The 22,021-nt window shown below is 35.9% G+C and overlaps 1 protein-coding gene across 2 annotated transcripts in view; it reads right to left on the bottom strand.

The window, feature by feature from the left end:
• Ser-4 (serotonin receptor 4) overlaps window positions 1–20,592 on the bottom strand; it is a 55,344-nt gene extending 34,752 nt beyond the window's left edge. Inside the window, exon 1 of one of the 2 annotated variants that reach the window (XM_089730631.1) lies at window positions 20,439–20,592. The gene's annotated coding sequence lies outside the window, so the exon portion shown is untranslated. The remainder of the gene's footprint in view (window positions 1–20,438) is intronic. The other variant, XM_028184539.2, reaches the window with a different exon arrangement.
• Between the last annotated feature and the right edge of the window lie 1,429 nt (window positions 20,593–22,021).

The raw sequence follows: 22,021 nt of genomic DNA, 5'->3' as shown, positions 1-22,021 counted from the left end.
AATCCGGGCCTACGATCGTCTTCCCACGCATTCAAACCGGATTCGGATGCGTCGTCTACAACGCGAAGTCCACTCCCGCTTAAGCGACGCGCGTAACGATAATTGGCATAGTTATCTAGAACAACTCGCGCCCTCCCACCAAGCATACTGGCGACTAGCTAGGACTCTCAAATCCGAAACTACCGCTACTATGCCTCCCCTCATACGCCCTTCAGGCCAACCACCGGCATTCGATGACGATGACAAGGCTGAGCTGCTGGCCGATGCACTGCAAGAGCAGTGCACCACCAGCACTCAACACGTGGACCCCGAACACACCGAGTTAGTCGACAGGGAGGTCGAGCGCAGAGCTTCCCTGCCGCCCTCGGACGCGTTACCCCCCATTACCACTGACGAAGTTAGAGACGCGATCCACAACCTCCAACCTAGGAAGGCACCCGGCTCCGACGGCATCCAAAACCGCGCGCTAAAATTTTTGCCAGTCCAACTGATAGCAATGTTGGCTACAATTTTAAATGCCGCTATGACGCACTGCATCTTTCCCGCGGTGTGGAAAGAAGCGGACGTTATCGGTATACATAAGCCGGGCAAACCGACAAACGAAGCTTCTAGTTACCGTCCGATTAGTCTCCTCTCGACGATAGGAAAAATTTACGAACGGCTCCTTAGGAAACGCCTCTGGGATTTTGTTACCGCGAACAAAATTCTCATTGACGAACAGTTCGGATTCCGCTCAAAACACTCGTGCGTACAACAAGTGCACCGCCTCACGGAGCACATTCTGATAGGACTAAATAGGCGTAAACAAATCCCGACCGGCGCCCTCTTCTTCGACATCGCGAAGGCGTTCGACAAAGTCTGGCACAACGGTTTAATTTATAAACTGTACAACATGGGAGTGCCAGACAGACTCGTGCTCATCATACGAGACTTCTTGTCGAACCGTTCGTTTCGATATCGAGTAGAGGGAACTCGTTCTCGTCCCCGTCAACTGACCGCCGGAGTCCCGCAAGGCTCCGCGCTCTCCCCGTTATTATTTAGTTTGTATATCAATGATATACCCCGGTCTCCGGAGACCCATCTAGCGCTCTTCGCCGATGACACGGCTATCTACTACTCGTGTAGGAAGATGTCGCTGCTTCATCGGCGACTCCAGATCGCAGTAGCCACCCTGGGACAGTGGTTCCGGAAGTGGCGAATAGACATCAACCCCACGAAAAGCGCAGCGGTGCTCTTCAAAAGGGGTCGCCCTCCGAACATCACTTCGAGCATCCCACTCCGTAGTAGGCGCGCAAACACCTCCGCCGTTAGTCCCATCACTCTCTTTGGCCAGCCCATTCCGTGGGTCTCGAAGGTCAAATATCTAGGCGTCACCCTCGACAGAGGGATGACATTCCGTCCCCATATAAAAACGGTACGCGACCGCGCCGCGTTTATTCTAGGACGACTCTATCCAATGCTTTGTAGTCGAAGCAAACTGTCCCTCCGTAATAAGGTAACTCTCTACAAAACTTGTATACGCCCCGTCATGACGTATGCAAGCGTAGTGTTCGCTCACGCAGCCCGCACCAACTTGAAATCCCTTCAGGTTATTCAATCACGATTCTGCAGGATAGCCGTCGGAGCGCCTTGGTTCCTTAGGAATGTGGATCTCCACGACGACCTGGAGCTCGACTCCCTTAGTAAGTATCTACAGTCGGCATCGCTGCGCCATTTTGAGAAGGCGGCACGACATGAGAACCCTCTCATCGTAGCCGCTGGAAATTACATACCCGACCCAGTAGACCGAATGGTAAACCGTCGACGTCGCCCAAAGCACGTCATTACGGATCCTCCTGATCCATTAACGGTGCTTTTAGGCACCACAAGCACCGGTCACCGTCCTCGTCGAACCCGTCGCTTGCGACGAAGGGTTCGACGAGCGAACTAACCCATAGACACAGCCCACTGAGTTTCTCGCCGGATCTTCTCAGTGGGTCGCGTTTCCGATCCGGTGGTAGATTCTGCGAAGCACTGCTCTTGCTAGGGTCAGTGTTAGCAACTCTCCGGTTGAGCCCCGCGAGCTCACCTACTAACGTTAGGGCGAAGCTGAAATAGCCTCTCAAGGCTATCAGCATAGGTAGGAAAAAAAAAAAAAAAAAAAAAAAAAAAAAAAAACATGACCGTGGCGTATTTCCTCGATGATCAAATTCGTGAAGGCTCGACTGCGATCACTAGGAAAATGTGACCACCGTCAGACGTATAACTGGCTTAAAGCTTTTTATTTTATTTTATTGCTTAGATGGGTGGACGAGCTCACAGACCACCTGGTGTTAAGTGGTTACTGGAGCCCATAGACATTTACAACGCAAATGCGCCACCCACCTTGAGATATAAGTTGTAAGGTCTCAGTATAGTTACAACGGCTGCCCCACTCTTCAAATCGAAAAGCATTACTGCTTCACGGCAGAAATAGGTGGGGTACCTACCCGTGCGAACTCACATGAGGTCCTACCACCGGTAAACGTGAATGAACATGAATGTTTTGTGGTACAAATCAATTGTTGAACTAGAGCAAAAATATGGAGTAGTATCAGATGTTACTTTTAAATCACTTACTTAACAGAAATAAAAAAATCAAGGGTTGAAAAAATAAATTTAATTCTTTGTTTTTTAAATTTAGTCATTAATTTCACGTATGCACCCTGATTCGCATCAACAACACAACAGAAATACACTAAAATATTCAGTGAGAACGGAGTTTATAACGATGATTTAAAAAGAACTGCAAAATCAAAATTCATAGTAATGAATTTAATTTCTTTTGATAAAATCAAACAAACTCTTAGGCAATTAAGATAATTATTCCTATTGTATCTTGCAAGCTAACGTGATAAAACATAATTAATAATGTCTCAAATGTTCTGCCTGTTCCGAGACCATTTTATTAGATTACCTACACCTCCAGTAATAAGCCGAGGGATTGAGATTGTCAGAGAGCAAATGGAATTCTGTGTCCTGAATTAACTTAATTGAAACGAGACAAGCACATAGGATCTTTGTTTTTGCGTTTAATAATTCACAAGCCTCCAGAGCATCGCTTAGAATTAAAAATAGGTTTCCTCATTTTCGCTTGCTGCTCTTTGTACTTTTTATATTCTAGAAGGAATTTAAAAAAGATTAATTTTAAACAGATATTTATAAACTAGATGATGACCCAGCTTTGCTTGGTTTTTTTTTGATAACGCCATCTTGTTGTGTCTTTAAAGCGGTTAGTTGCCCTCAATTAAGAAAAATTGTATTATTATTCGCCAATAGATGTCGGGAAGAGTTGATGCATCAGTTATTGAAAACACGAATAAAACAACATTTTCTGAAAATAAATCGTAGCTAGATCGATTTATCGCCTCCGAAATCCCCTGTATACTAAATTTTATGAAATTCATTGGAGCCGTTTCCGAGATTCAGATTATATAAATATACAAGAATTGCTCGTTTAAAGGTATAAGAAAGTTACACCATTTTTATTTGAAACGTTACAACCGAAAAAAAACAATTTTAAATTGTTTAAAAATAGGTTCCATTACAGTTGCTCTTTGAGTATATTTAGTTCAATAAGCAACAGATTTCGTAACTTAAATTGCTAAAGTGGAAACTTTTCTATTACATATTCCTTTTTAGTCTTTAGCAGAAATAACCAGGCAAAACAATACCGCAGCGTTCACAAACCATCTATTTTAAACTCACACATTTATGTACTGATTCAAAATTTTAATTCTGATTCATTTCATCCAATACCTTTCCAATTTATATAGATATGTGCGTTTTATTTTTCAATTCAACTTTACATAATAAAATATCACAATTAAAAAAATACCTATATATTTTAAATTGAAAAAGTTAAAATCGCATTAGCACAGATTTTATATTATGATCGTCACAGTTTGCCCGACAGACAATGAAGACAACTTAATGAAAAATACAAAAGAAATCTTTCTCGAGTGTGCCTAATTCAATGTGCCTTATCATTTGTCACAGGCTTTGATAGAACAAAGCTAATTTTCTACGTGTTTTTCTTTCACCAAAGAACATCGCATTGTGTAATCGTCGACTGAGCGGTAAATGTTTTGGATTTCATTGTCTCTCGATATCATTGTTAATGCTAAATAAAAGAAATTTCTGAACATGACGTTTTAACTTCGACAATTCTTTATCTTAAGCTTCTCATTCATCGACCATATTTAACATTTATTGTATCTTAATGTTATTTTTTAAATTCTATTATTTTAAACAGAACCAAATTGTTACAACATAGTGTACAAGTTAAATTGAGTTGTTTATTTTACTGATGAATTAATATATACTAGAGGTCCCGCAGTAGTCGAAATTCGACTATAATTAATTGGAATTGTAAGTTTGTAGACTATTATGATTGTATTTTATACTTCTATAATCACAAATTTCGCCATGACCATAGATTATACACTTAATATAGCCATGACTACACTATAAACAATATTAACAAAGACAAACAATATTTAATCTATTCTCAATTTGACAACAGACATCAAGAACAAAAGTTTGACAACAAATAGTATGCATGCGTGTGTGCGTCGAATACGTGGTATGTAGTGTGTGTAATGTTTTCTTTATTGATTTAATGTATCATTTATGCATTATTTAAAAAAAAATAGCATTGTGCACTTCTTCTCTATATTCTCTATAATTGTGGAAAATTTCATACTCCTCCGACCGCGCAATTTTCGTAAAAAAAAGGGATACAAAGTTTTTGCTTCACGTATTAATATATAGATCACAGCGTAGACATACTGCCTGAAACATGAGTTTGAAGTTTTTTCTAACTTTGAGGGGCAAACAAGCTTACGTTTATGACTCCATAGGCACACTGTGAATTGAGTTGTTTGTTATACTGATTATTTAATACCTAGTCAGGTCATAAATTCTGTCACATGTTTAATGTAAAATAATTGAAACAAGTTTATTCATTATGTAACCATTCATATACCAAAATTAACTTAACAAAACATAGATTCTTATGACACTAAAGTTTATTCAAAATGACCTCCGTGATTTTGAATACAGGCCTTCAATCTGCGCGGCCAGTCGTCTATCGCAGCACGAACGAGGTCCATGTCAATATCGGCGGCTGCCTTAATCAAGGATGTCTTGAGTGACTCCAAATTGGGATGAGACTTTGAGCACGCCTTTTCCTCCAAGTGTTGCCATATCTTGTAATCTAACGGATTCAAATCTGGACTGGAGGAGGGCCAGTCTTCGTGCCGGATGAAGTCGATTTTACGCGCCGCCAGCCAGTCTTGTGTGCTCTTCGCTCTATGAGCTGGCGCCGAATCTTGTTGGAATACCCAGTGCCTGTTATTGAACATGATATGAGAAACAGGTTCCACAAGGTTCGTCAGGACTGTATTTTGATACACAACTGCATTCGTTTTTACACCTTTCTCACAAAAATGTACCTCTGTTAAGCCCCAATAAGAAACTCCCAACCATACCATGAGCGAGGATGGAAAATGACCTCGTTGGACACGCGGAATACGGTTGCTCGCTTCTTCACTACTGTGTGCGTACATCTTATCATTTTGTTTGTTGTAGCTCTCTTCTTCGATAAAAATTTTTTCATCCGAAAAAAGAATTTCCCGATATTTTTTTCCCGCGTACCGCTTCAACAAAGTGCGGCATCTCTTCAGTCTCAGGTCCATTAGACGAGCATTTAAACGATGTCCTGTTTTTCTTCGATATGCCCGAAGCCCTAAATCTTCATTTAACACCCTTTTCACCGTGGTTCTGCTTAACCCCATCTGAAGGGCCAACAGTTTCTGCTTACGTTTGGGATTTCTTTGAATTCGCGCCTTCACAGCTTTTATCACTGCTGGAGTCCTAACAGACCGAGGGCGACCACTTCTTGACCTGTCATCTACACTAGAGTCTTCATTGTATCGTTTGATGGTACGATAAACGAATCTTTTGGTTATATTCATATTTTTCAGTATGTTAAAAATTTGAATTGGCGCGTAACCGCAACGATGCAACGCAATAACTGCAACACGGTCTTCTTTAAGCGTCCACTCCATATTTAAAAATGAGTACAACTTCTAAAAGTATACATTTTTATTTTCATGAACAATTCGAAATTCGAATTCAATAAACTTTTTTTGTGGCCAGCATTCTAAAAGAAAAGTTTTTACTGTGTGACAATACTTATGACCTGACTAGGTATATATCACAGCGTAGACATACTGCCTGATACAAGAGTTTGAAGTTTTTTAAGAGCTTTGAGGGGAAAAAAGCTTACGTTTACTACTCCATAGACAAAACAAGTTATTGTTAGATGCAATGTCACATTGCTAAAAGTGCTTCCCTATTCCTCAAACTGCTATGCGGATATCAATAACGCTTTTGAAGATATAAAATAAAAAAAATACAAACCTAAGTTAGACCACGATATCAATAGTTGAAGCGTAATTTGGGGGGTACCGGTAAATTTATAAAGTTATATTGTGTATTTATGAAAATTAATTTTTTTTTTATAGCTTAGATTGGTGGACAAGCTCACAGCCCACGTGGTGTTAATTGGTTACTGGAGCCCATAGACATCTACGACTTAAATGCGCCACCCACCTTGAGATATAAGTTCTAAGGTCTCAGTATAGTTACAGCGGCTGCCCCACCTTTCAAACCGAAACGCGTTACTGCTTCACGGTAGAAATAGGCAGGGCGGTGGTACCTACGGACTCACAAGAGGTCCTACCACCATTTATATTGAAAAACAACGTCCAAGGTATGACAACAGGAAAATGGCACGTCAAGATTTCATGAATGTAACCCATGAATTTATCGCTCATTAGATTCGAGTGGCTCAAGCACACAATGACCTTGATGTGTCGTTAAAAATAGATGCATCGCCGCCCAGGATGGCGACAAAGCTCTGTATTTCCACTGAATCCAATTCTCGATTGCAGACGAGATGAAATAATTTATGTATGTATAATTACAACCTTGCCTCACCTACGACACAATCCGTTCAAAGTCTTGTACCTCAAAACTACGTGTATAGTTAGTTACGGAGCTCCGAATCAATATCTGTTTTCATTAAAACTTCATAAGGCGTGTTGATTAGACTCCGCCCACAAGGTGTCGTCTGTGCCCGTCTCCAGCATTTATCCGCGCCCTGACAAACGATGCGATGCATTAATTGAGATTAAACTGACAATCGATTAAGATATATGTATGTCACGTTGCGCTATTTCATTATTCTTCTTCTTCTGAGTCGGTCTCTTCATTGCTGAAGATCGTGTCTAGTTCGAAATGTTGTCCACTCGCTGCACTACACTTTCCTACGTCTTCAACCTGACCAACTACCATCAGCTATCGGGTCTCTAATTTATCGGGGTATCTACGATCGATGTGACCGAAGTACGTGAAAATACGTTGGAATACCTACATAATAATTCTGTTTCATTACCTTGTGCCTTTCACACCTGTATACTGGCTTTGTTACTCTTGTATATGTTGGAGAAGTATTAAATTTGTATGAGTTTAAAACGAATAAGAGACTTTGTTAAAATATCGATTGTTTTGGTAATGTTGAAATAGTGTCGCGTCAATTAGTAACGGAAATTTTTGTTGATGTTATTTTACGGTTTCATTAGTTTTACGACTGCGTTACGTAAATTGCAACTTCCATCTTGAGATCAAAGATTCAATGGAACCGGATTTATAATTGTTAAAATTCGAACAAATTATTCTTTAGCAATAGAATTGAGTAAGATAAAGGAACAAGGTTCCTTACTGCCAGTTTTAACAGAAATTTAAAAAAAAAAAAGATATTTGGCTTTCTTAGAAGATGTTGTTCCTTTATTATGAACTAGATCGTGAACTTAGATTACAATCGTAATAATTTAAAAATATATTACAATTGTCCGTGGATTAAACCACTGCATAATCTTGGCGTATGATCAAGAATACACCGGGCGCTTTATTTTTTTATTTAATCCAATTGCGGGTACTCTAGAAATTTACTTGTTTAGAATTTACAAACATAATATGTACGATGTTAGGGCGTCTTGTGAGCCCACACGCGTTGGTACCTTCACTTTCCTTATTTCGGCATCGAAGCGGTAATACTTTCCAGTTTGAAGGGTGAGTCAGTTATTACAATTAATAATACTTAGAACTCATGTCTCAAGGTGGGTTAGCGGCATTTACTTTGTTAATATCTATGGGCTCCTGTAACCACTTAACACTAGATAGGCCGTGAGCTCGTCCACGCATCTAGGCAATAAAAAGATTTGTATAAATTGTTATAATGTGTAAAATGTGTGTAAAATAAATACCAAAATAATTATTGTAGAGTTGATAAGAAAATTCTTTGAACATCAAGACAATTGTGTTTCAATTACTTAATATGTCACTTTTTATTATCTACTAGCTGACCCGGCAGACTACGTAGTGCCTCAATCGATAATAAAAATACCTAAACTTTTGTATAAAATAAACTTAAAACAAACAAAAGGAATCCGACAGTTGCCTTGCGGTCCCCGTACGGTTCACACGTATCGGTCGACGCGGCGCGGTTAACGAGTAATTACGAATATAATATCACTACCGAGTGTTCTGTTTTAACACCGTTTGTCAAGTTAGGGGTACTCCTGGCAACGGGAGCCCCTTCTGACACTATGGATAAACCTACCCCCACCGTAAGTTATGCCAATGTTACATCTAAAACCAGCTACCCGAAGAAAGATCAAGCTATTATTATAAACTCAATCGACGGAATCATGATTCGAGACTACTTGTTAGCCCTTTCCGCAGTGACCAAATCAACGTCAATCCGCTTCATTTCTCGCATTTCCAACTCGAGAATCTGCGTGTACTTGGACTCAAAACAAACAGCTGACGAATTGGTTGACGTCATTAAAAACGTTAAAGTGAAAGACCACGTATTGGAGATTCGGCCGCTGATAACAAGAAACAAACGTATCGTTTTATCCAACGTTTGCCCCATAATTCCGCACGATATCTTAGAAGAAAAATTTAATGAAATGGGTATTAAAGTATTGTCTCCCATAACATTCATGAAAGTGGGCATCCCAGACCCTGGTTTTTCACACATTATGAGCTTTAGGAGACAAGTATACGTTTCCCCTGAGGATGAAAAAAGATTACCAGAATCGATGCAAATTAACTATGATGAAACCAATTATTGGATTTATATTACAAACGAAACAATGAAATGCTTTGTATGTAATGGAATGGGACACTTGGCAAAATACTGTCCGCAAAGCAGTCAACAGGTTCTCGGTACCAAAGGCCCTAACAACCTCACGCAAGACAATTCAACTACTTCCAATGACACTACAGTCAAATCCAACAAGCTACCGTCACAGTCTCTCAATTCTACAATTAATCTTGAATATGAAATAAACCAAATCTACCCCCCTACTGAAATTTCCAAACCGCAAGTACCAACAAACTTACTACCACACAATAAATTTGACATATACAAAGGTGTTAAGCGGATTCATCCATCTACCTCTTCAGAACCATCACAACCGGAAATAAATCAAGCTGAACCTACCTTAGATGACAGTAATATTATAGTCAGTGATTACACGGATGAAACCGACAGCAATTGGTCTCTGGACGAAGAACTAAAGAAGACCCCTAAGTCACTCAAGAAGAAGAAGAAAACTCTCGATGACAGAAGTGAAGAACAAGTTTGGAAGGATATTAAAACAGAGCTGGATCAGTCAGAAACACAACCTCACTTCCCACTCACCTTAGACCAGTTTATTAGTTTTTTAGATAATTCCCGTAGCAAACAAAATCTTCAAGAACTTATCAAAGACTATACGGATGATATCCCGGATCTAATTGATATGTGCACGTTTCTCCGCACTAAAATGAATTTAAATAGGAACCTCAAAAATAGATGTACAAGATTAGTTAAGAAACTAGAACTTATCAAACTGTTAGAAGCCAGTAACAAGCCATAGTCTCTTTTATTACATTTTGCTTAAAAATAAGGTAAGTGATTTAGTTATTTGACAGAATGAAAATTTTACAGTGGAATGTTAACGGTTTTCATAGACGATTAGAGAATATACAACGTATATTAAATGATATTAACCCTCTTTGTATTTGTATCCAAGAAACTAATTTTAAAAATAACTACTGTGCTAAGTTGAAGAATTATATTCATTTTTTCAAAAATCGATCAAATAGCAGTATAGCTAGTGGTGGAGTAGCTACTTATGTAAAATCACACACACTGCCCAAAGAGGTCGATATTATTAGCCCACTAGAAGTGATAGCAATAAGAATAGAATATCCTTTGGCTATTACAATATGTAACGTCTATTTGCCCAATAGCTGCCCCTTAAGTGAAAATGACCTGAATAACCTAAAAAATCAGCTTCCAACACCTTTTTTATTATTGGGTGACTTTAATAGCCACCATTTTTATTGGGGCTCAGATCACTGTGATCTGAGAGGTAAAATTATATCTGACTGGTTAGATGTAGACGAAAATATGATTCTTCTTAATACTAATCAGCCCACACATTTTAATAATAGCAATGGTCACACCAGCAGTATCGATTTAGCCTTTGCTTCACGAAGTATATCAACTTACTTTGACTGGTATGCATTAGACGATCTATACGACAGTGATCACTACCCTATTATGATTACATTAAAGATAGATTTAAGCCCCGAAAACCAAAACGCCCCGCAACACTTCAAATATCAGATGGCAGACTGGCCTAACTTTCGTTCTGATATAGAAATTAAAATTAACCAACTAAGTAGAGTTACACCCGAATCTTTGACCAGAATTAATGACTTAGTTGATGAATTTAATCAAATACTTCTCGGTTCAGCAGAAAAACATATACCTAAAACAACAGGGAAAATTAAAAAAAAACAAGTGCCATGGTGGAACGACGAGTGTGATAAATCACTTAAAGAATCTAAAAGAGCATATAGACTTTATAAAAAAGAAAAAAGAAAAGCCGAATATTACCAAAAAAGTCCAAATCGTTTGGAAGATCTCCAAAATCTTCAAGATTCACTTAAGATAGATTACAAAAGAAAAAGAGCCAATGCTAGAAGAATATTTAAAGAAAGCAGAAAGAAAAGTTGGGAAAGTTTTATCACTTCCATTAATAGTTACACTCCGCCAGGGATTGTATGGCAAAAAATAAACGCTATTAATGGACAAAAAAGCAAAAAACAAACAATAGTCTTAAAAAACAATGATAGACAGTTAAGTGGTGATCCAAAAAATAACTCGGAATTATTAGCGTCTGCTTTCGCTGCAAACTCTAGCTCTAACAATTACAGCCAAGAATTTCTATCTTTTAAAAACCAAATAGAAGAGAATAATAATGTATTCGATTTTTTGGATAATAGTAACTCTATCAATCAAAATATTACAATTCATGAACTGTATTTCTATTTACACCAATTAAAACACTCTAGCCCTGGACCAGACAACATATCTAACACCTTAATCAAAAACCTTCCACTCGTGGCTCTAGAACGACTCCTTGACATTTACAACTTCATTTGGCTCAATCAAGTCTTTCCTGATAAGTGGCGAGAAGCCATTGTTATACCGATTCCGAAACCGGGGAAATTACCAACCTTAACTTCCAGTTACAGACCTATATCGCTCACTTGCAATTTGTGTAAATTACTCGAAAAAATCGTAAGTAATAGATTGAGATGGTATTTAGAACAGAATCAACTAATATCAGCAGTTCAATTTGGTTTTAGACAATATAAGTCAACATTAGATCATCTTGCGTATTTGGAAAACGAAATATTAACATCCTTTGCAATTAAAAATAAGGTTGTGGCGGTTTCCCTGGATTTGGAAAAGGCTTATGAAATGGTATGGAAACACAGAGTCTTGTTACTCCTGGAACAGATGAGTATTAAAGGTAACACCCTAGCCTTCGTTAGAAATTTTTTAGAAAACAGGAGGATTAGGGTTAAGATAGATGGCATCGTTTCAGATCCTATCAATACCGAGAACGGTCTACCGCAGGGATCTGTGGTGAGCGTAATACTTTTTTTAGTTTCAATTAATAGCGTAACAGAGGTTATAGAAAGACCAGTGAAGGGATGTTTATTTGCAGATGACTTAACCCTTGTATGCAGTGGGAACAGCATTAAACCAACGCAAACACTATTGCAAAATACTTTAGATAAACTAAGTGAATGGTGTCGACATACTGGATTTAAATTTTCAGATACGAAAACTGAATTTATCGTTTTAGCAAAAAGGAAAAAGAAAGAAACAGTAAGCTTAACAATTAATAATAAACAAATTAAAGAGGTCCGTCATCTAAAAATATTAGGTTTAATCTTTGATCAAAAACTGAACTGGGTCGACCACATAAAAAAACTAAAATCAGATTGTTATAATAGACTCAACGTCATCAAAATTCTATCAGGAAGTAGTTGGGGCTCAGATAGCACATGCATTAAGAATACATACAAAGCATTGATAAGACAAAAAATTGACTATGGCTCTATTATTTATGACTCTGCATCTTCCAATATTTTAAAAACCCTAGAAAGTATACACAACACTAGTTTAAGATTAAGTCTAGGAGCCTTCAGAACAAGCCCAATAAACAGCATTCTAGTTGAAGCAGAGGAAATGCCACTAGCTTTTAGGAGAGAAGAGCTATGCCTGTCATATGCCATTAACCATATAACAAACAACAAAGACTCATTTATACTAAAGGACCCTGTACCATCGGATATAGAATTTAGGTTACAACCAACCCTTTCATCTCCTTTGCGGTTAAGAATTAAAAAATACCTCGCAGAAATAAATTTAGATTTTCCCCCGCTGTTTCCACGTAAACACCACTACTATCCTCCGTGGCACCAATCAAATTTCACAATAAATATGGAAATAGCTCAAAATAATCCCCGAGACACCACATCAGATTATATCTACAAAGATCTTTTCTACGAAATTAAAAATAATCACTTAGACTTCATGATGTACTACACGGACGGCTCAGTCTGTGAAGGTAGATCTGGTTGCGCTATTGTATCTGAAAATTATAGTTGCAAGAATAGACTCCAAGACTATACCTCTATATTCACATGCGAAGCAGTTGCTATACTAGAATGCTTAAACATTATTAAGACAAACACAAATCACAAAAAATATATAGTTTTCACTGATTCAATGTCTACCCTCATGGCCCTTTCAAATAATCACAACAAAAACCCCCTTATTATTCTGATCAAGGAAATTCTAACCGGGCTTATAGATAACAATTACATAATAAAGCTAATCTGGATTCCTAGTCACCAAGGCATATCTGGAAATGAAAGAGCTGACACAGAAGCTAAGAGAGCCACAAAGTTAGCCCAATGTAATTACCTTACTTCTAATATACAGGATCTTAAAAAACACATTAAATGGAAGATTAAAACACTCTGGAATAGCTATTGGGTAAAAGATAATAAAAGTGCTTTATATGATATAAGAAAATCCGTTTTTGAAAAAAGGAATTTTGAGATTAATAATAGAAAAGATCAAGTAGTTTTAAATAGATTAAGAATAGGTCACTGTAACATTACTCACATCCATCTTATTACAAAAGAAGAAATAAAGAAATGTAGTCGATGTGATAGCAATATATCTATTAAGCATTTACTAACTGAGTGCCCAATGTTTAATGCAGAAAGACATACTTCTGCCTTGCCTATGTGTTTGTTTGACTGTTTAAATATTAATGTAAAATGTACTTTAAAATTCCTGAAAATTATAGATTACCATAGATTAATTTAACTATAAGCTTATAGTGGTCGTTAATGACCATTGTTGTTAAAAAGCGACCTTAAATAAATAAATTAAAAAAAAAAAAAAAAAGGAATCCGAATCTGTCCGACAGGGGACACATCAAAGGAAAAACAAAATTGTTGTTTTTATTTAATTCCGAGCATTTTGCACCTGTTACTGAGTGATTATTAAAGCCCATAGACATCATAATGTTAATGCTTGGCAGCCTTGAAACATGAGGTCGAAATCTCGATTGTGTTGTATAACACGTGGCTACTTGCGGTAGAAACAATCAGGATGGCGATGATGCTACCTGGTGGCTTCCAATACTGCCAATAGCACCAGTAAATACCGGTTGGTGATAACAGCACTAGTTTAATGCTCAGAGAATGCTCTCCACACTAATGATTCCACAATGAATCCTTAGTCGCCTTTACGAGACCCACGGCAAGAGACGAAATGTAATTAATCTAGGCAAAAAAAAAGTAAGAATACTTTAATTTTCTCATTAGTGTGTCTCGAAATGTTTACATTTTATTATTAACACAGAGAGTGAAATTGTATAATTATATTACCTAAAAATTACTTACAGTAAATATGTAGTACCTAAGTAATAAAGTGGCTAATAATAGTTATTAGGTATTTTTAAAAGTTTTTTTTCCAATTATTGTCTTTAGACGACTTTCGTTCATAAATAAAGAGTAAAGAATATTATGTTTTCGTTTCTATCAAAAAGTCATGAGTTATTTACGAATTATTCCATGAAAATTTCCGTATATTTATCGTAACGGCTGTAAATTACAGTATGGGAAAACGCATTAATCTAATAACGTGCTTCGTTTTGCTTTATCGTCGTTTCTTTCGACAGTAAAAAATAACTTCGTTATTCAGTATGCGCGGTGACAGATCAATGGTTTCTTTGAACATTTATACGAAGACATTAGTAATTATTTTTAAAAACTTAAAAAAACGGTTTTTTATATTTTAAAGAAGTTTTCTTGATTCGAATAGGAAAAAGACAATTACTTATGATAATAGTTAAATATAAGATGTATGAAATAATTGTAATACAGCAAATAATATTTATTTTAGAAGAAAGTTCCAATTACGATCTATTTTATAATACGATACGGTATATTTTACGACAGATTAGGATTTTTCTTAAATTTAATGAATGTATTTTCAATTAATTATACCACTATAGATGACATAATAATAATAATAATAACTACACTACTAATTCAAAGTCACTTCCTGATGTTTCTCCAGCGATATGATTTGTTTATCTTTAAAACCGGAAAACTATCAAATAGAGAGCAAATCGCAGTGAAGTCGTCAAAGTCTAAAAGCGCCAGGTTTTCTTGTAGCCATCGATGGGATTATTTCGCTTTCAAAGGCAGTAGGCAGATATCAATCATTCATTACAAGTTACTAATGCTCAGTCTGCATTGGGTCGGGATTCCGATCCGGTGGTAGATTCTGCGAAGCACTGCTCTTGCTGGGGTCAACGTTAGCAAACTCTCTCAGTTGCACCTAGTCACTTAGTGAACTCATCCTAAATAGAAACGCATTAAAAACAACACGCGAGACATTGCAGTTTTAGTAATTGATTAAATGATATGTGACGATTTACCTTAGTATATGTACATACGTTCGTACAACATATTTTCTCGCAGGCACTTGAAATTATTCTCGCGCAAAAACGTAAATTGTAGTATAAAAAAAATTACGTGCTCATGCAAAATTTTCACGGGAAACTGGGTTATCTGAACGGTATTTTTGATGACACAATTTTGGAGGCACTTAAATGGCGATATCATATCTGTAGATGTTATTCGGTGCGTGACGCAATCCCACACGCTTGGGTTAAGGGCCCACGTTTTATCACTTTTGAAACTGTATTTAATTGTCTTATATTGTAATAACGAAAATATGCATTGATGTATTCAAATTTTATATGCAAATTTAATCTGGTCGGTTGCTGTGAAACCATCTTGCTTAATAGTTTTTTTGCTAAAAAAAATCTGTGTTGTTGTGTCGTGCAGGTTTTCAAATTGCCTAAGGTAGAATATGGAGTTTCGTTAGGTATAAAAATCTCTGAAGATATCATCATTACAGGCGAATGATGGGAAATTAGTACCCAATATGTATAAATTGCATATATTGGGTACTAATATTATATACATCATATATATTTTATTATTTTATAGCGATATTTGCTCGTCACTCACTCCCTATGTAACCAAAATTGACAATGGCAAACGAAAAGACTGCGCGATAAGATTCAGACTCCCCAAGGGAAAGCCAATTCTAGATATAGCTAAGAAGTTAATCAAAAGGCAATAGCATCCGTAGTGATTTAGATTTCGACTTTTCTCCCACGAAGCAGATAAGTTGAAATTGCACGGTAAGCCTAAAACTGAGAAGAGTAGCAATCAAGAAATATTAATTTACTATGCACGAAAGGCGATTTAAAATGCGGCCTGAGTTACCATTACTTTTATAGTGCTTATTAATTATGGCAAAAACGACTAATGCGCAAAGTCTATGCCAGCTGCCCCAAGATCTATATAATAAACATTAAAGTTCTTTCTCTTCCATTTTTTTCCATCGTTCTAAATCAAACACCTTAAGATATAATCTTACGTCATTTATGCCAATAAACGGCATGTTGAAGCACACGTCCACGAACGCAACAAGACAAAAAAGTATGTCTACATTTTTTTATAATAAAATAAATCGTAATTGGAACTTTCTTGAATAATAATAAATATTATAAATATAATTTTTTTTTGGTTGAATTGATTAGGGCGGCTGAGCTAAAGGCCTATCTGATATTGAATGATCTCGTCAGCCCATAGACGTAAGTTCCGCTTTCAGGCCGAAATGTTTATTGTATCGGTGTAACAGTTACAAATAATAAAGAAGGAAAGCAGAAGGCAGAAGAACGAAATAGCGAATAAATTAGAATTCGTAGCTTAAATAAGAACTTGAGGATTTTAAGCATTTTAATTCGAACTAGCGACCCGCCCTCGCTTCGCTTCGGAAACATTAAAACACACATGAAACCAAAAAAAAAAAAAAAAAAGTAGCCTATGTTCATCAGGGACAATGTCGGCTTCTAATGGAAAAAGAATTTTTCAAATCGGTCCAGTAGTTTCGGAGCCTATTCGAAACAAACAAACAAACAAATCTTTCCTCTTTATAATATTAGTATAGATAACAATTATAATATTGCACTCCGCCAAGTTGCTGTTAAAATTTAATAAAAAAAATGCATTCTCGCATAAACAAGCAAACTTATAAAGAGATATCGTAATTTAAGAAAGAAAATTAATGGGCATCGTAAACATAAATAAAAACTGACATACACAATCCTGACATCAAATTACTTTTTTTTTTTTTTATTGGCCGTTATGTTTATACATACAAATATCACTTAATATCTATCTATCACTGTCATTTAATTATTTTATATGTATTATGCTGTATATTAGTTTTAGCCTATTACTTAGTAAACAGGGTCACCGTTGTACTATGAGATCGGATTTCGTATTTTTGTCAGATATTTTGAAATTACGGTAACCTGTGTTTACTTTTCTTTTTTCGTACACATTTCAGCTATTTAAACTATGTTGTTTCTTCACTGGTGTTTAAGGCAGACTATAAAGCTGATTACTGATCGAAAGCTGATTACTAAATTTGACAGTGCTATTGCCACTCTATTGATATTAAAATCTGTTACTAGATTAATTAGTTTCTATTAGCAGTAAGACACAATGCGAACCCACCGATCACGCCTATTTCGACCTCTAAGCTATCATGCACCGTTGAAGAGCGGTAAAACTAGTTTTCAATGTAATTCGGATGTACATGGTATCCAAATCTGAACATTTGGAAGGAATGCATGACGTAGCGTAGCGCAACGCTGAAAGTGCACTGGATCGGATATGAGTGATTCCAGGTAAAACCGGTAAATTCCATTTGGCGAGTATCCATCGCATACGAGAGAATAAAGTTCTCGTGAAAGCTTTATATACTCAACGAAAACCATCATCTAACCACAATGTCCACTTAAAATGTTGGTCTGAATTATTGAATGCCCAGCCTCAATCAACGCGGCCTGATTTGTAAGCGGTCTGTCTTCACTATGAATCATTAGGATAGTAATGACTACCATTAGTTCGTACGCATTAACACTTAAAATATGTGCAAAATAAAATATGCAATATAAAATATATTGTATAGAAGAGCTTATCGTTTCAGCTAATTTCAATTTCTATTAATTCAATGATTTCCATTTATTTTAAAATAACGATGGCGTGTATTTTCTCTTCTATCTCATACCTCAATTCATGTTGTGATTAATAATAACTTAATGCCGAGTGGATTGTGTGCTTATTCAACTATCAGTTATTATTTTATTGTATTGAAGATTTTATCTCTAAGCATTACGTAGAAAGTTGCCTTTAAAAGCAAATAACCTCAATTAAGTCAAATAAAAAAAAATTTAGATGAAAATTTTTCGTTTCAAATAAAGTTAATAGAATATGTATGTGTAAAATTGAACACCAAATTGAAAGGGAAAGAGGTAATCTGTACAGAAAGCACGTGTCGTTTCGCATTTGGAGAACAGCTACGTATTGGCAGCTTTACTTGGAAAACTGCTCTCAGTAAAAAGGTTCGCTATAAGTTTATCATTCTCCAATAGACCCTCGAAATTGCAAGTAACAAAAATGTAATAAAATATTACTAACACTGTGACTACTACTTCGCGATTACTATTTATGTTATGTATTGTGAAACAAAATAACCTTTTATATTTGATATTATATTATCCATATTTAGCCTAATTATACTAAATAACAATACATTTAATTTCAGAATTGTCAGGTTAAGGCGTAAGAGTCTAAAAGTTCGAACTCATTCCGACTTAACAAGCTACGTTAGAAATTGAAAAATAAAAAAGATCCAAATACTTTCATATGAATTAAAAATAATAATTAGGAAACTTACCAAAAAAATGTTAATAATTTGAACTGTTAGAAACAGGATAACATAACTACATCTACTAAACATATCAGTCTATCAGAAACACTAAGCAGTTTGAGATTTGTTTTTTTATTTGCGCAAAATATTTAAATGGCTGATATTCGGATTTTGAAAACATTCACTCATCGATTTTACATCTACTTGAAACATGATTTCATTGTAATTTCAAAAATCGCGTACATTCGGATGTGATTAAAAATATCATTGGATATAGAGCATCAATCAATCAGTGTACAATATCAAAGATACTATCAATGCGCGAACTACAAACAATGAAACAATATCTAAAATTAGTTTAGTTTTGAGGTTTATTTGATGTCTAAATATACTTTTGTAACAACATGAATGTAAATCATATACACATCGACAAATAAATATGAACCTGGAAAATACCTGAGTGTTTGACATCTGAATATGCCTTTTTTTCTTTAGGGTTTTATTTCTTACCTATTTAATATATATACTATAATGATATTGAATACATACTTCAGAATGAATAAACAATAAAATACTTAATTGCGTTTTCTGTGACATAATAAGAAAACAAAATTTAAAGTCACAAATTAATATTTTAAACAGTATACAAAATTGAACTCTCTTTTCACTGAATGACACACAAGTGAGTGATTTCGTTTAAGAAAAAACCTTTTTTTTTATATAAATAGTTTTAAAGGTTTTAAATGATAAAGGTTTTTCTTTATATATACACATGTAGCTTTCTAACAAAGGTGGCTATTTTTTCGTGCGTTTAAAACGTAGACATTGACTTGTCTGATAATATATTGATAAACACATCACTATGTATGTAACACTGCATATGTTGTGTAATATTAGATTTCGATGTGTGGTTATCGCCTCCGGACAACAAAAACACGAAAAAATTTAATTGCCTTTAATATTTGTCGTTTTAATTATTCGCCAATAGAAACTTTGTAGGTTTTAATAGATTTTCAAATTTAAATTTTAAAGGCTTGTCAAAATGTATTGTGGTTTGGTGTACCGTAAAAAGAAAAGTGCCAATAATATGGATTTTGTCTATAGGAATCTAAAACAATGTGAGATGTTGAAAAGTGACTAGAATGAATAGATTTTGAAGTTTTATTAACTGCATTTATTGTGAAAGTTTTTTTATCTATTTTATGAACTTTTTTTCTTTTGCTGCCTTCTAAATCAATGAAGAAATATTTTATACCAATTTTTTTATGTCATATGGCAATGCTGTACGTTAATTTTATTCTCTATTTGCAAATATTATATGTTCTTTTAAAAAATAAACAAAGATATTTTTAAGGGAATGGTATATTTAATTCCGCCTTCCTAAGTAGCTTCGTATTGCAGCTTATTAGTCGAAATCGGTATAAAACGAAGATAAAATAGGGCATCCGTCAAGATTTTATAAAAGAATAGATAGCTAGAATAAATAAATATATTATTATGTATTTATTATTAACAAATAAATTCTAAAATTCATTTTATCATGAAATTACAAAATACAAATAAAAAAAATGCAATAACAATAGAAAAGTGAAATTGAAAAATATGGAAAAAAATTAACTTGCCGTTTTTTTTCGGCGTCGGCTCAATGCATCAACTAATCCTAAGATTCATGAGACTACTACACCAAACTACTAGACTGCGGGCGGCGGACGGGACGTTTACCCCAACCACCACTTATCTAAACTTCATAGCAAAAAGTCACGGGTAACAAAAAAAAAATCACTATAAGTCAAATCAGTCAAAAAGCATAGACTTTATTTTCACCTAGTATAGTGATTTATAACAGAAGTGTCACGCGGAATGTTTACGGTTTCGCGAGGGGCGCGTGTCGACAGCGGCGCGGAAGCGACGCGTCCATCGCGCTCAGCGCGCAACAGATAGTACCTAGAGGTACACATACAGTGCGGCCGGGGTGCTCGACAAGCGCCGGCGCGCGGCTTTCATACCCGCGCCCGCCCTCTCCACCCGCTCTGACGTCACCGCAGAAACCTCCGAAAATCCTCAAAATCATATTTAATATTATAACAGTACGTAGCATCACCAATTCGGTCCTCTGATACGATGGAAACACGTGTTAGTTTAAATGTTATACTGAATCTTAACGTTTTCAATGTTCTATTATCCGAATTTTTTCATGGCGACTGTCACTCATAATAATTCATGCTCGTAGAGACTATTGTATGTAATTGAATAATTTTAAAATAGTAAATACGTATTTTTAGAAATTTTTAATGTACCTAACTCGCTAAGAACTTAAACCAAACGTCATCGAAGTTACCATTTGTCTAAAAAAATTTTTTAGATTGTATTATTGTTCTTCTCAGACGTGTCTACTTTACATGTTAAATCATCGTACACATACAACAGATTTAGTGTTGGCCTCCCAAATTACTGTAACTATCATTTCAATTTAACTTTTATTGCCTGTATTGGGTGGACGAACTCACGGTATCTGGTCTAAAGTGGTTGCAAGGTAGCATAGACATCAATCACAACACGAACGCCGACGGTCGATGTTTTAATGGTATAACATAGCGACTGTCCAACATTCCAAAGCGGAACCGATATAATATGTTGAATGGTGATATCTACCACGGCTATTCACGTTACAATTTCGGGGGGTATTCAATATCTAACTAGAAAAATAAGGTGTGGATTCTTAAGTCTACGAACAGGTGACAATAGTAGGAGCTATCTTCCGATCAGTAAGTCGTAAGACAAACTATAGAAATAAGATCTACTAGGCTCAGATTTACTCTTATAACTTTTGAATCAGTTATAATTTCGTTTCATCGTCCTTCTCTTATATTCAAATATTTGGAATTTTTCCACTTCAAAACCTCCAGTTTCATTTTCGATTGAAACGCCGTTACCACCGCTGATTAATTCCCGGGCTATTCTTTGTCAAGTTTGTTTGTATGTATGCAAAATTTATTTTAATTGATCACAAAATAGTAAATTTTCCAATTATTAAAAAGTGCAATTCCTCAGTAAGTACAGTTATGACCCAACGAGGTATCCCAGGACATCAACGACACAGCCTGGGTGCCAATGGAACATACCGCCGTACGGAGGCGGCCAATATAGAGTGGTGGATGTCGCCCTAAGGACTCCGTCGGCTCGACGTAATTGGGGAGAGCT

The sequence above is a fragment of the Bombyx mandarina genome, chromosome 10, assembly GCF_030267445.1.
Source record: "Bombyx mandarina strain Sakado chromosome 10, ASM3026744v2".
Taxonomy (NCBI): domain Eukaryota; kingdom Metazoa; phylum Arthropoda; class Insecta; order Lepidoptera; family Bombycidae; genus Bombyx; species Bombyx mandarina.
The sequence above is the reverse complement of the archived record's forward strand: the minus strand, read 5'-3'. Positions and strand labels throughout refer to the sequence as shown.